Source organism: Malus sylvestris, chromosome 11, assembly GCF_916048215.2.
Source record: "Malus sylvestris chromosome 11, drMalSylv7.2, whole genome shotgun sequence".
In the NCBI taxonomy this organism is placed as follows: Eukaryota; Viridiplantae; Streptophyta; class Magnoliopsida; order Rosales; family Rosaceae; genus Malus; species Malus sylvestris.
Window position 1 is genome coordinate 25,138,359 of NC_062270.1, and position 12,344 is coordinate 25,150,702.

The 12,344-nt window shown below is 38.4% G+C and overlaps 1 long non-coding RNA gene across 1 annotated transcript; it reads left to right on the forward strand.

The window, feature by feature from the left end:
* The first annotated feature begins 9,647 nt into the window (after nt 1-9,647).
* Nucleotides 9,648-11,848, forward strand: LOC126590759 (uncharacterized). Its single transcript, XR_007612148.1, has 4 exons — nt 9,648-9,787; nt 9,871-10,026; nt 10,756-10,814; nt 11,665-11,848. It is a non-coding gene; the product is annotated as an uncharacterized LOC126590759 (long non-coding RNA).
* Nucleotides 11,849-12,344: the final 496 nt, after the last annotated feature.

The following is a 12,344-nucleotide window of genomic DNA, read 5'->3' on the forward strand; positions in this document are numbered from 1 at the left end:
TTCAGGATTTCTCTATGATTGCTTTGCCGTTAACGAAGTTGACCAGGAAGGATGTTAAATTCGAGTGGGATGAAAACTGTGAGCGGAGTTTCCAGCAATTGAAATATTGCCTCACTCATGCCCCAGTATTGGTACTTCCTGATGATAGCAGTAATTTTGAGATTTATAGTGATGCTTCGTTGAATGGTTTGGGATGTGTTTTAATGCAGCATAATAGAGTGATTGCCTATGCTTCTCGGCAGCTGAAAAATCATGAAAGGAACTATCTCACTCACGATCTTGAGTTAGCAGCCATCGTCTTCGCTTTGAAGATTTGGAGGCATTATTTATATGGTGAGAAGTGTAAGATCTTCACTGACCATAAGAGTCTTCAGTATCTGTTTACCCAGCATGACCTTAATCTTCATCAGCGAAAGTGGATGGAATTGTTAAGTGATTATGACTGTACTATCGAGTATCATCCGGGTCGTGCTAATGTGGTGGCTGATGCACTAAGTAGGAAACCTCAAGGTAGACTAAATGCCCTATATGCTAGTCGTGTTCCTCTTCTTGCTAAACTGAGGGCAACTGGAGTAAAGTTGGAGTTGGAGGATCGAAGTGGAGCCTTTCTTGCTAGTTTTCAAGTTAGGCCAGTTTTGGTTGATCGTATACTCGAAGCTCAGATGGTGGATAAGGAAATTCAGGAAATGGTTCAATTAAGAAGTGAAGGGAAAAAGAAAGACCTCAGAATTCGGGAATCAGATGGTATGCTTATGCAGGAAAATAGAATGTATGTTCCAAATAATGAGGAATTAAAGAAGGAAATATTGGATGAAGCGCATTGTTCAGCTTATGCGATGCACCCGGGAGGCACTAAGATGTATCATACCATTCGACCATTTTATTATTGGCCGGGTATGAAAAGGGAGATTGCTGAATATGTGAGCAGATGTATTATTTGCCAGCAAGTTAAAGCTGAAAGAAAGAAGCCTTTTGGGCGAATACAGCCACTTCCCGTTCCCCAGTGGAAATGGGAAAATATAACCATGGATTTCGTGTATAAACTTCCTTGTACACGAAACGGATTTGATGGTATTTGGGTGATTGTGGATCGACTTACCAAGTCAGCGCATTTCATTCCAGTGAGGGAGAAGTATCCTCTGAATAAATTGACTAGGTTGTCCATTACGAAGATTGTGAAGTATCATGGAGTTCCAGTGAATATTATTTTTGATCGAGACCCAAGATTTACTTCTAAATTTTGGGTAGCTTTTCAGGAAGCTCTTGGTACGCAATTGCTGTACAACACTGCTTATCATCCTCAAACTGAAGGGCAATCAGAGAGGACGATTCAGACGTTGGAGGATATGTTGAGATCTTCAGTATTACAATTTGGTGATTCCTGGCATGATCGTCTGGACTTGATGGAATTTGCCTACAATAACAGTTTTCACTCGAGCATTGGTATGTCACCATTTGAGGCACTTTATGGTAGGGCATGTCGTACGCCATTATGTTGGTCTGAAGTTGGTGAAAGGGTGTTAGAAGGCCCAGAGATTGTAGATGAGACAACTCAAAATGTTCAGGTAATTAAGTCTAACCTGAAAGCAGCCCAGGATCGACATAAGAGTTTAGCTGATCGACATGCCACTGATCGAGTGTATAATGTGGGCGATTGGGTGTTTTTGAAATTGTCACCTTGGAGAGGCGTGGTACGATTTGGAAAAAGAGGGAAGCTAAGTCCGAGATACATTGGACCTTATGTGATCACTGAAAGAATTGGTGAAGTTGCCTATCGGTTGGAGTTGCCTCCGGAGTTATCTAAGGTCCATATGTGTTCCACGTCTCTATGCTTCGACATTATATTTCTGATCATTCTCATGTGATCCCTCCTCAACCGCTAGAGATTAATCCGGATTTGACTTATGATGAGGAGTCAGTCACTATCTTGGATTGGAAAGATAAGGTTCTAAGGAACAAGACGGTAAGTTTGGTGAAGGTGTTGTGGAGGAACCATTCCGTGGAAGAAGCTACCTGGGAGACAGAAGATCGTATGAGAGAGATGTACCCAAGATTATTCTATGAGTATTAAGTGGTTTATTTGGTTATGGGAATTTCGGGGACGAAATTCTATAAGGAGGGGAGATTGTCACAGCCCGTCCTGAAATTTTCATATCGGGGACGTGAATTGACGGATTTACCCTTGACGTTACTAAGGTATGTGTGTGTAACGTTATTTGGTTTAAATTATTATAAGTTTTGGGGATAAAGAAAATTGGTTTACATTTTGTTTGTATGGTTAGGATGAAAATGGATGGTGTGGATTAGATTGGACCACACACAGGACCTCTCTCACTCTCTCCTTCCCCGTGTCTTCTCTGTCTCTCTCCCTCACGACCCTTTATCACTCTCTCTCACCCAAAACGTACGGCCTCACCCAAAACCTCCCAAAACTCGATGGATCAAGGCAACCAAGGTAAGCATCTTCATCCTTGAGACGTTTTGAGTCGATTGGTACTAGTTTTAGGATGGGAAACCTTCGATTTCACGTGAAACCCAAACCTCCATTTGTTGTCACTATTCATGCAAACGTAAAATGTTGATTTTCAGGAAATTCTAAGCTTGTAGTGAGCTTAATGAGGTCCCAAGGAAGCTCGGAGTGCTTCGTTTGAAGGATTTGGACGTCGGGATCACGAGGGTCGAGTTTGGCCGGTTTTGCTTGGATTTTTCCGGTGAGATTTAGTTGTTTTTGAAGCTTAAAAGTAGTGTATCGTGATTCTACATGTTTGGGGCTTCATTTTGGTATAAAATACGAAGAAAATGGTTGAGAAACGAAGGAGAAAGAGACGTTCAAAGTTTGGCCGGAAACTGGCCGCCGGAAAGTTCAGTCCAGCGAGCCCAAGGTTGAAGATGGTGCGCGTGGGGGCGCGTGTCCCCGTGCCTGTCCTGGCGCATGGGGGCGCGTGAGGCCTCCAAAATTTTTTCTAAAAATTACTCGACGTCCGTGACGTCGAGTAGGTCGATGTGGTATATTCATATACCCAAATTGAGCATCGTATGAAAAGTTATTTCGAATTATTGGTTATGTATTTAAATTAACGTTTTTATAATTGTTTCGCATATAGGTGACACTTATCCCGAGGACGAGCGCCTCCAGGGACGTCACGGGGGTTACGACCCATCGACTTATCAGTGAGTGGGCAGTTTTGTTTTCGTATTACCTATATACAACTGTTTTTCCCAGAAAATGCGTTTTATATGAAAATTATGAATTTATTTGCCATGCATGCAATTGTTGAGATATTTGAACTGATAATTGATGCATATATATGTGAATTGATGCGGTGGACGCACAGGTGAGTTTTATTATTTTCAGATGAGTTATTTTATATGAATTGCATTGAAAGCTCATAACCTGCACCTAGGTGTTAGTGCTTATATTGTTATTCACCACACTGCACGCTCGTCTTGGATCCAAGTAGGTGGATGTCGTACAGACCATATGAGGGTTCCAACATGCTAGTCGTACAGATCACTAGATGTGATTCCGACTAGTGGGTGACCTTAGTTATGCGCGCTGATGATTGATGAGAGAAGCACTAGAGCGTATTTATACACCTTTCATCGTACATACTACTATACGTAGTTCCGAGTGATGTGCAGTGTAGTGCCATACAGGTCATAGTTGGTGACTCCGGCAGGGCTGTATAGGTCACTGTGGTGACTCCGGCTGAGTGGGATGTTGAGCTTTAGAATCAGCCGTACAGGACTATTGTAGGGTCTCCGGTTGATTTATTATTTCACCTGATTGATATTGATGCATTTCTGATTATATTTGGCATGCCGTGGCATATTATTTCTGAGATGTTATGTTGATGGATATGAGCTGAGTTTTGATGATATATGTATATATATGTTTATATACTATTTTTCTGGGAAAGTATACAGGTTTTACAGTGAGGGGTTAGAAACGTTTTAAATGAAATGTTTTGGAAAATCTTTGATTTTACTGACCCACTCAATTTTGTTTTGCGCCCGTCCAGGTTCTAGTTAGCGGTTGGTGGCTCTCGAGGTCTTTTTCGGCATTCTGACAGACGTTCTGCATGTAGGACTCACCTGCGGGTGATGTATTTTATTTTGGTCCTACTTGACTGCACTTAAACCTATGCTCTGAATTTATGTGTTTACTTTATAACTTATCCTTTTATTCTAGTAGGTGGTTCTACTAGAGATTGGTTTAAATTCCTTCGTATTCTGTTATATCTTGCTTCCGTGTCGCACTCTTGGTTACGTCACACTCACGTGACGGCCAGCACGCCTTGATCCTTTGGGTCGGGGTGTGTCACATTAAAAATAAATTAGGGTACAGATAAAATATTAAAAATTATGAATAAAAATGAATTTTTAAAATATAGGCGCCAAAAGAAATTAATACATGGGTACAAAATAAAACTGAAAAAGAAAATACTAAAAATTTTAAAAAAATGTTGCAAATTAAAAGTGGGTACAAACTAAAAATATAAATATATGATACAAAGTTTAGGCATAAAACATAAATATATCATATGTAATTTTTCTATCATTGATTAAATTTACAATGTCACGTGACGGTATACACATGCGTACAAACACAAATAAAACTTTAAAAAATATGGGCACAAAAAGAAACTAATATATGGGTACAAATTAAAAATGAAAAGAAAATTGGTACAAATTAAAAAATATTTGCAAATTAAAAATAGGTACAAACTAAAAATAAAATATATATGATAAAAAACTTAACCATAAATATAAATATACTAATTGTAACATTTTTAACATTAAAGGAATATATTTAAAAAAAATTATTATTCAAATAATTAATGATGTTATTAATATCCAAGGATCTTGATAAAAAATTAAAAATAAATAGGATTTTAATCAATGAAGTAACAAGAATAATGATGTGAACCTAATTTTTCCTATTTTTTACTTACTGAGTGACGATGCTTGTTGTTCACCCTTCAATTTTTTAGTTTATATATGAGTTATTTGGCAACACAATGACAAGAGTAATTGAGGTTTTGTTAGATTGGGAATTTGAGTGTTTTATTTATTTTGTAACTCGTAAGGTTTGGGGAGTTATTTGTAAAACTGCCAGGCCTCCCTCTCTCTATCTCTTCAATCTCTTTCTCTATCCTCGTCCAGTAGATCCGTAGCACATAATCGTGCCAGTTCGATTCAAAGTTAGAGCAATCGGCAAATTGGACGGGAATTCGCCCAACATCGTCGCAGTTCATCATCTCCTAATTTACCAATTAAACTTTTAACTACAACATGTTAAATATCAATATCTTAAGGCTGAAAAACATTTTCGATTTTGTTTTTTCACTTTTTCAATTTAAGAATGTGTTCAACAATAGTGCACAATCGTATCCGTCAAAGAAAAAAAATACATAAAATATAATATTTCAACATTTTATATAGATGGACAAAGCGCTTCGACACCAATATTATCTAAAATTTGACAACTTGTAGCTCAAGAGATGTGAGGTTTTATCTTAAAAAAAAGCATCAATGTAATTATGAACGGAACTATGTACTTAGAAGTTGTAAATTATTTTGTTAAAAACTCCCGATGTGAATTTACGGCACGCCCCTCATTTAAGACCGTGTCTTTACTGGGCCACATTGAAAAAAAAAAAATCTACATTAAGTCAGAAAACACGAGCACATGAATACTATGCGGTTGGAACATACTCATTAATAAGGGTCCAATCAAAGTAAATATTTGGGTTGATATAAAACCTGTTGTTATTATACCATGTCAATAAGAATCTTCCACATCCTTCTCCTCTCTCCCCTTGCAAATTTAAATTTACTTGATTATTGTTAGACACCTAATCATAGTCATAGTCTCATATATAGATATATCATATATTTGTCGTCTTTATTTGACCAATGAAAACCCTCACATGCCAACTGTCTCTGAAATTTGAAATTTAGCAACCTTTCTGGATTCTCATTGGCCAACCAGGACGTGTCGCTTACTTTTATAGCGTGCATGCTTCTCTTTATTTATTTTTTATTTTTATTAAAAATTGTGAATGAAATGAAATATGAACTGGCATTTTAGTCGTGATATAATTCTACATTTTTGTCTATAAGATTTGAAATTGATAAAAGCGATCTTTGATTTTGTCAATCATCAATCATTTTACTCATTTCGTGATAATTTACATTAAATAAAAATAAAATTACAAAAAAAACCCTCAATTTTGTCAAATCATTATGGCAATTGTTTATTAAATTGATGATATTTTTGTCGTTTTAGCCTCATTTAACAGAATTTTTCATAGAGGACCAAAATGATTGGTAGTGAACAAACTTATGAACTACTTGTATTGATTTCAAATCTCATAAACCAAAGTGATGAGATATGTCAATTTCATGGACTATTTTGGCTAAAAAGAGATTGTTCTAGTATGTTTTGGAGAATTTTATATAGCGGAGTTTTGACTGTTAAGATTTATTAGCTAATGATCCAAAATTAAGATTTATTAGTAAAATGTTCTGATTTGTACACCAGAATACAAAAAAAGTTTCAGATAAAAACTTTTTTCTTTAATCAATGAGGTTAAAAGGAAGTCAATCACGTATATGAGAACAGCTCGTATTTGCTAGAAACATATTCACTACAACGTGACATTTGAGTCAAATAATTTAGTTTATTATGTTACGCTACATAAACTCTTTCCCTATAAGCCTTTCTTCACATATACTATTGACATTGGTCATGTGTCAGTTGCATTAAGACATCCACGGCATTAATAGTGTCGAGTGGGCTTATCATGAATTCCATACAGTGCATGCCGACTTATGTAAACCGAAATAATAATGTCATTCGAGTCTGACAAAAGAAAAGGAGAAACCCACACCCTCCAACGTCCATTCTACTACTTGAACTAATCCTCGACAGCTTTAAAACCTACCCAGTTTTGCAGCTATATATAATTGTTACATGTAATAAAGGATAAACTTAGCGGTCACGTGATATTCAAATGAGAAATTAAACCATTCGACATAAGTATGAGGAGAGTTAATGAGATTAAAATCCAAGCTCTAAAGGCATAGCTTGAATTGTTTCGTGTTTAATTTTGATGGGTTGCAAGTAGTGGGTTGACACACCCCGACCTAGATTGAGGTATGCTGGCCGTTACGTTAGGATGACATAGCCATATGCACAGTGTGGAAGCAATATTAATATAAGAAATGCGAATAAACAAAAAACCAAACAAACAAGAGCACTAGATAAGATAAGGTGCAAATGCGATATTAAGTGTGATTGCACAACCAGAGCATAAGTAACCTAAGTGCAGTCCAGCAGGACGAATACTAATTATACAACACCCAAAGGGTGATCCTACACTGATGATAATCTGTCAGAACCTCCGTCAAATCCTCGTAAGCCACCAACAAGCACTCCTACTTAAAACCTGGAGGGGCGCAAAACAGAAGGTGTGAGTGGACAAAAACAAAGCTTTTCAAAGCCATTTCACTTATCAAAAGTAGTAACTCATAGCCATAAAACCTGTATAATTTCCCATAAAATAGAATATATATATATATATATCTCAAAACCATGCACAGAATAGTAATATTCAAAAGTATGTCATGTCAAATATCTAAAAGTAACTGAATAAGTAACTCAGGTAAATTAACTCATGAGAAATAACATATCAGCCGGATCCACCTAAAGTGGTCTATACGGATAAATCTATAGCTCAACAAGTATGCTTGCACACGAGTTGGAACCACCTATAGTGGTCTGTACGACAGGATTGGGTGTAAATAAATACGCTCTAGTGCTACGATCACGTGAAGACTGTGCGAATAATTGCGGGTCACCTACGAGTCGAAACCACCTATAGTGGTTTGTACGATAGAACTGTGCACCTAACTTGGATCTAAGGTGAGTATATGGTGTGGGAGGTGAACATCACGTGAAGGACTGTGCCCTAACCACGGACGGGAGCACTAACACTGAGGTGCAGGTTTATGAGCTCTCAACACATTTCACATAATCATCAATTCACATAAACAATCTACAACTCACCTGGTACTTACCTGAGCGTCCATAGCGTCATATCACATTTATGCATACCATATAAATTCATAGTCTAAGCATAAATCAATAGGCATGACATTTCAAAACATAATTTCATTTAAACACATTTTCTAAGAAAAATACAAAGTATATAAATATATACTGAAAACCAAAATCTCACTCACTGATATGTGGAAGGGTCGTAGCCCTTGAATCTCGCTTGATTACGCTTGTTCTTTGGATATGTCTCACCTATTTGCAAAACAACTATATAAACGTTATTTTAAAGCACATAACCAAAACTAGGTAATAATTTCTCATACATTGTTCAATTGGGGTGTTTGAATATACCTACGCGATCTATTCAACCTCACAAACATCCCCATATTTTTAGAAAATTTTTCTAAGCACCCACGCACCCTCACGCACCGACCAAGGCACGGCTAGACACGCGGCCACGCGCAAGCACACCGAACAGAATCCCTAACAGCGTTAGGGAATATTCCATCAAAAATCAGCATATACCGTTATATTTACTTGACGGCGTTAAGAATATTCGGTCAAAATTGACAGAATATGCTCCTTCTCCTTCCTTGGTTTGCTGGAGTCCGGCACCGGCCACCACTGTGTCGTCGGTTTCTGGAAAAACTTTAAAGCTTCATATCTCACTCATTTTTTCAACCAAAATTCATGAAATTTGTACCAAAATGAAGCTTAGGATGTGAAGAACACATTCTTACCACTTTTAGGACCTAAAACCAACGGAATCTCGTCGGAAAAACTCATGATAATCTGGCCACCTCTGCAACTCGATGAACTCAAGTGTTCCAAAGTCCAAAATCTTCCAAAATTCTTCTAAAAGCTTTGTGAAGACGATTTAAGACCTCCAAAAAGCTCAAAACTTCAAGAAAAACTCATGATCATGTCGAGTGAACAATGCACCTCCTCGGAGCTTATTGGTTCTCGAGTTCTCGACATCGTCACGTCCAACCAAAAGTATGTATGAGTTCGTAAGGTTACCAGGAAGGTGATGATGATGTTTGTAACCTCGATCCATGCCTGAAATGGTTGATTCACTAGTTGACTGTACAAGTTGTACGGACAATGAAGAAAATTCGGTAGGGAAGAGAGAGAGTCAACGGGAGAGTGAGGGTGTGTGAGTGTGTGGTCTGGGTTGCAGCCAATCAAACAAAACCTTAAGTTCTTTAGTTTTAATTGGGTCCAATTAATTAGGAATATAACTAATTGATGCCTTTTCTTGGCCCGATAATACAATCTCAACTCAACGCACCAGGGCATAACCGTCACTTCACGCTATCGAGGATAAAATATTTCGGGACGGGTTGTCTGTGACAGCTCGTCCCAGAAATAAATTACGGATGGCGTGAAAAGACGATGTTGCCCTTGGACGTTGAATTTTTCGTGGTAAGTGTGTGTGGTTAAAATTATGGAAGTGGACCAAATAGGTAAGTTCCTATTAATTTGGAACCATTTGCAAGTGAGGAGATAATTGGTTTTGATTGGGTGTACAATTTTGGACCACACAACCCTATCATTTCTCTCTCACTCCCGTACCCTCTCTCTCTCCTCCCTCTCGGTTTCTCTCTCTCCTTCGAACCGTAAGGACAAAGAACAAAACCCTTGCAAACTTCGCAGATCGAAGATTATAAAGTCACCATTGTGTTCGTGAGGACCCTACGAGCACATCCATACCCATTTCAGGTAAGAACTCGTTTGATATCACGTCGAAATCACGAGCACCGAATTAAGCACTGTTCACGAACTTTTTATTGGTTGGTTTTTAGGACGATCCAAGCTCACAGCGAACTCTAGGAGGTTCCCACGAAGCTCGGAGTGCTTCGTTACGTCGATTTGGACGTCGGGATCACGAAGTCCCAAGGTGACCGATTTTTGGGAAATTGCTCCGTCGAGATTCAGATGTTTTTAAAGGTTTTTTTAAGGTATGGACTTTTTCCTCTCTTGATTTGGAGCATGTAGGAAGAAATTTGGGTCAAAATGGTGAAGAAATGGCCGAGAAAACCCAAGTTGCAGGTTTACCCAGTTTCCGGCGCCGGTGGCACTGTTCCGGCGTTGCGAGGTTGAAGGTGATGCGCATGGGCGCGCATAGGTCCGTGCCACCCACGGCGCGTGGGGGCGCGTGCGACGCTAAAAAATTATTTTAAAAATTCCTCGACGTTCGTGACGTCGAGTAGGTCACTGTGGTATATTCATATACCCAATTTGAGCACCGTATGAGAAGTTATTAAGAATTGTTGGTTAGGTGCTTTAAATAACGTTTTATAGTTATTTCGCATATAGGTGAAAATGTGAATTGAAGATCCGACCGTTTGATCGTCACCAAACTTTGATGCGTCATAATATGTAATAATTGAGGATTATAGGAACTTACGGATTGGGAATCCGATTTACGGATCTTCCGGAATTGGAGTTGTAAGTCCATAATATAGAATGTTAACCGTCACTTGGTTTTGATAATTGACGGAGATTCGACCGTTGGATGGTAAGGAAATTTTAGGATGTTGTTCTAGGGATATATTGTGGACCTCTGGAAGTTATGGATTGGAAATCTGAGTTGCAAATCTTCCGGATCGAACTGCGTAGTGACGTGTTTTATATAAGTTATATTCTATTGATATGAATTCTGAGGTTGGATTTGATTATTATTCTAGGCGCTGATCGTCATGACGCCTTGATGTGTTGTGCTAGGGAGTTGTAGGGCGAATTCCAGGTGAGTGGGCAGTTTTGTTTTTCGTATTACCTATATACTACTGTTTTCCCAGAAAATGCATTTATATGAAAATATGTTTTAAAATGCCATGCATGCAATTGATGAGATATTTGAATTGATAATTGATGCATATATATGTGAATTGACGATGTGGACGCACATGTGAGTTTTTACATTATTCATACGATTTATTTATGTGAATTGCATTGAATGCTCATAACCTGCACTCTAGGTGTTAGTGCTTATATTATTCACCACACCGCACGTTCGCCTTAGATCCAAGTAGGTGGATGTCGTACAGACCACTAGAGGTGGTTCCGACATGCCAGTCGTACAGACCATTAGAGGGGTTCCGACTGGTAGGTGACCTTAGATTATGTGCACAGATGATTGATGAGAGAAGCACTAGAGCGTATTATTTCACCATCTTAGTCGTACAGACTACTATAGGTAGTTCCGACTTATGTGCAGTGTAGTGCCGTACAGGTCACAGTTGGTGACTCCAACAGGGCTGTACAGGTCACAGTTGGTGACTCCGGCTGGATGGGATAGTGAGCTATAGAATCAGCCGTACAGGACCACTGTAGGGTCTCTGGTTGATTTATTATTTCACCTGATTTATATTGATGCATTCATATTATATTTTGGCATGGCATGGCATATTCTTTCTGAAATGTTATGTTGATAGATGGTGAGCTGAGTTTTGATGATTTATATATTTATGTTTTTATAATAAATTTCTGGGAAAGTATACAGGTTTTACGGCGAGGGGTTAGAAATGTTTTAAATGAAAGGTTTTCGAAAAGCTTTGTTTTGCTGACCCACTCAATTTTGTTTTACGCCCCTCCAGGTTCAAGTTAACAGAGCTTTGGTGGCCACGAGGAATCCAACGGTGTTCTGACAAAATTCACAAAAGTAGGATTCACCCTCGGGTGTTATATCTTAGTAATTGTATTCTTTAAAGCTTCCGAACTGTGTAAATGGTTACGTCACTCTCACGTGACGGCCATCATGCCCTCCTTCGGGACGGGGTGTGTCATTGTCACATGGGTTGTCTGCGAATTTAAGGTATTCTTTTTAGGGTTTGGATTGGAATTGTGATATATATATGCAAATAGCTAGGCAATATATAATATACGGATCCAGCCTCTCTGCCCTCCTAGTTCCTATACACTCACATCCCCTCCTATTTTATGCGGTCACAGTTAAGTCATGTCACTATTTTATATTGATTTTTTATAGAGATAATAAGACAAAAAGCAATAGTGATCTAAAATGTTGATGTAGCTTAACCGTGACCGCACAAATATGAGAGGATGAGAGTGTATGGGAACTGAGAGGGCAGAGAAGCTAGGTCCTTTACAAGCTCTAATCAGAAGAATTCAGCCAGGCTGTAGCACAGGTTCAAATACTTGACTTTATTTATTGGCCACCTTTTTTTTATTTTTTATGAATAGGGACGATATTGTATTTCATTCAACTTCACAAACAGATACAAATGTGACCAGTTGGGTACATAAACTTCAGTGA